Raw genomic sequence first — 3689 nt, 5'->3', positions numbered from 1 at the left:
ATCGTGGAAGATTTACATTTATTAAGTGCAAAAGATTCGCATAAGTTTGCAAATATTTAGTTTATGCATTAAATTATTTTATGCATGTGAAAACCGTGAACTCACTAACTCTTTGTAGTTGTCTTGTAACCAGAAGCTCTGGTAAGGGCATTATGAGGAACCAAGGATCGATGGATAAAAATTCCATAATGATTCTAAGTGTGTATGTTGAACCAGCGGTTGATAAAATAGAATTCTATTGGTTTGCAAGAGGATCGATGGATGAGAAATCCTTTTCTAAGGATATTAGTTGAACCAGAAGCTCTGTTCATGAGACCATAGGCTCTGGTCATAGAACCAGAGGCTCTGGTAGTACAACCAGAGATTTTATATTTGGGAATCTAGTTTGAATTCCACTCATAGTCTTGCCTAGAAGCATTGGTTATATTTCTAAGCACTTATAAGATGGCGTATTTAGTAATTAAGATTATTAATGTCGCAGATTACTATGGCATCATCTGATTCTAGTGAGTACTCTGTTGATGAATCCGGTTATGTGGTTGGCCACTCTAGAAGAAACATAGTCCATAATGAAGAGATAGATCCATTTGAGCAGGACACTGCGACCAACATAGCATCTGCTTCTCCACAAGCATCCTTCCTACCTCCATCGGAGCCAGCACCTGATGTTCCACCACGAACCTATCATGGCTCAAGGATCAGAGTCACACCAAGGAAGAGTGTTCCACTGCCGCAACGTGTGGCATTTGAGGATTATGTTAGAGTCATAGGACAAACATCCCGACCACAATTGGGAAGTGGGATAAGACAAGTGGTGACCGGGGTACCTGCGTCTTGCACTCGAGGTATGAAAACGGCTGAAAGAGAATGGGTAAGGAGAATTGCATCTGATACACAAATGCACCAGACTCGGTTGGGATATCACCACCACATCCTAAACAACTTGTCCGATGTGATGGAAGCACACCATCAGCATATGATAAGGAACACGGACGCCGTCGCTGCAGCAAGGCGGGAAATAAGGAGGTTGTACAGGTGGATGGTAGTTAGTGGAATGGTGATGTTAATCTTGGGAATATTTATAGGATGGATGTTGTTCTAGAAGAAAGATTAGTGATAGGATGCTCACTCTTTTGCGTAGAAACTCACAATCTTGTTTTGTGTGACTATGAAAATCTTTGAATGCATAATATCTTTTTGGGAAATGCTATTTGTGTCAAGTCATGGTATGCATAAGATTAATTTATTCTACTTATATAAATGCTTGAATAATATCCATGCGATGGACACTCTTGGCATCATTCAAACGCCTGAAAGCTACCACTCTTGTTATGCCATAAAATGACGAATTCCCTTTTGACTTAGGCTTAAAAGATGCCGCCAAGGAGAGAAAATCCTGAGATTGCACGACTTGTGTCAGAACAACTTCTGGCAGCACTCCCCAACATAGTCAGTCAAGTGGATGTTGGCATGAATGTAAATCAATCAAATAATCCAGAGCCGAGGGTGGCTAGAGAATGCACATATAAAACTTTTAGATCTTGTAACCCGAAAGAATTCAATGGAACCGAAGGAGCAGTAGGGTTATTATCATGGCTTGAAAGCATGGAGTCTGTTCTTCACATTACACTGAAGGAAATAAAGTAGAATATGCAGCATGTTTGTTGCAAAGTAGGGCGCTTACTTGGTGGAATACCTTAGTGCAAACCAGAGGCCGAGAAGCCTAACCAGCTTTCTTGGGAAGAATTCAAGAAATTACTAAAGGACGAATATTGCCCAAGAAACGAACTCCAGAAGCTAGAAATGGAGTTATGGAATCATGAGATGAAAAGAGAGAATATAGCTGCTTATACAGCTCGATTCCATGAGCTGGCGAATTTAGTACCTCATTTAGTGACACCGGAGGAGGTCCGCATCGAGAGGTACATTTGGGGATTGTCCCCAGAGATTAGAGGAAACATTACCTCAGCAAATCCAAAGACTCTTCAGGAGGCAATAAACATTGCCACAAAACTCACGAATAATGCGATTCGGTCAGAAGAATTTGCCAAGGGAAAAAGAAAGATGGAGGAGCAGGGGAATCAAAGGTATGGGGGAAAATATGACAAGAATAGGAGAGTGATTGGAAATTTTGGGGCACAAACTCAAGCGGTAACCCAAGGAGGCGCGACTAAGTGTAATAGATGCAAATATCCACATCGGGGGAATTGTATCATTTGTCAAATATGTCACATAGGGGGTCATACAACAAAGGATTGTCGAAGGCGATTATGCTTCGAATGTGGGAGCCTAGAACACATGCGGTATGTATGTCCAAAGAGGAAACAAAGAACAAATACAAGTCAAGACCGATCAACCAGTTAAGGAAACTCAGAAGGTCAGGCACGGGGCAGAGCATTTGAGATTGGAGCCAAAGAAGCTAGATATGATCCCAATGTGGTTTCAGGTACATTTCTTCTGAATAATGAATTTACATCAGTTTTATTTGGTTCAGGGGCAGATAGGAGTTTTGTATCACTAGATTTTGAGCCTAAGATTAACTTAAGTCCTCAGAGGTTGGAAGAAGCCTACATAATTGAGTTTGCTAATGGTCAAGAAATTAAGGCTAAAGACATAATTAAGGATTGCATTATAAGTTTAGCCAATAAGAATTTCAGCATAGACCTTATACCGATTGAATTAGGAAGTTTTGACATAGTTGTCGGCATGGATTGGCTATCCAAAAATCAAGCTGAGATTGTCTGTTCAGAGAAGACTATCCGGATTCCTCAAGATGGAAATGAACCAATTGTGATTCAAGGAGACAAGTCAGAACGAAAAATTAAGATAGTATCTTGCATGAAGATGCGAGGGTACTTGAAGAAGAATTGTGTTGCATTTATGGCACATGTGATTGATGAAAAGGTCAAGGAGAAAAGTATTGAGAGTTTCCCTGTAGTTCGGGAGTTTTCTGACGTATTTCCTGAGGATTTACCAGGACTACCCCCGCAAAGACAAGTCGAATTTGGTATCGACTTAATTCCTGGAGCTGCCCAGTGGCAAAGGCACCATATCGCTTGACACCATCGGAGATGCAAGAAATGTCGAATCAACTCCAGGAGTTATTAGACAGGGGATTTATAAGACCAAGCTACTCGCCATGGGGTGCACCGGTTTTGTTTGTTAAGAAGAAAGATGGGTCAATGCGAATGTGCATTGATTATATAGGGAACTTAATAAGTTGACCATCAAGAACAGATACCCTCTCCCTAGAATTGATGATCTGTTTGATCAACTTCACGGAGCGGTACCAAGATTGATCTACGATCTGGATACCACCAAGTGAGAGTTCGGGAGGAGAACATTCCCAAAACAGCCTTCAGAACTCGTTACGGCCATTACGAATTTATGGTTATGCCATTCGGGTTAACCAATGCACTGGCTGTCTTTATGGACTTAATGAATAGAGTCTGTAGACCATATTTGGATAAATTTGTAATCGTCTTCATAGACGATATATTAATTTATTCACGTAGCAGGGAGGATCATGAGCAACATTTGAGGACAATTTTGGAGCTACTCCAAAACTAGAAATTGTACGCAAAATTTTCTAAATGCGAATTCTGGATTCGTGAAGTACAATTTCTTGGTCATATAGTCAATGAAAAAGGAATTCAGGTAGATCCTGCCAAGATTGATGCCATTAGGAA

This window comes from Cynara cardunculus (assembly GCF_001531365.2).
Source record: "Cynara cardunculus var. scolymus isolate 2C chromosome LG 2, CcrdV1, whole genome shotgun sequence".
Taxonomy (NCBI): domain Eukaryota; kingdom Viridiplantae; phylum Streptophyta; class Magnoliopsida; order Asterales; family Asteraceae; genus Cynara; species Cynara cardunculus.
This window is presented reverse-complemented; position numbering follows the sequence as displayed.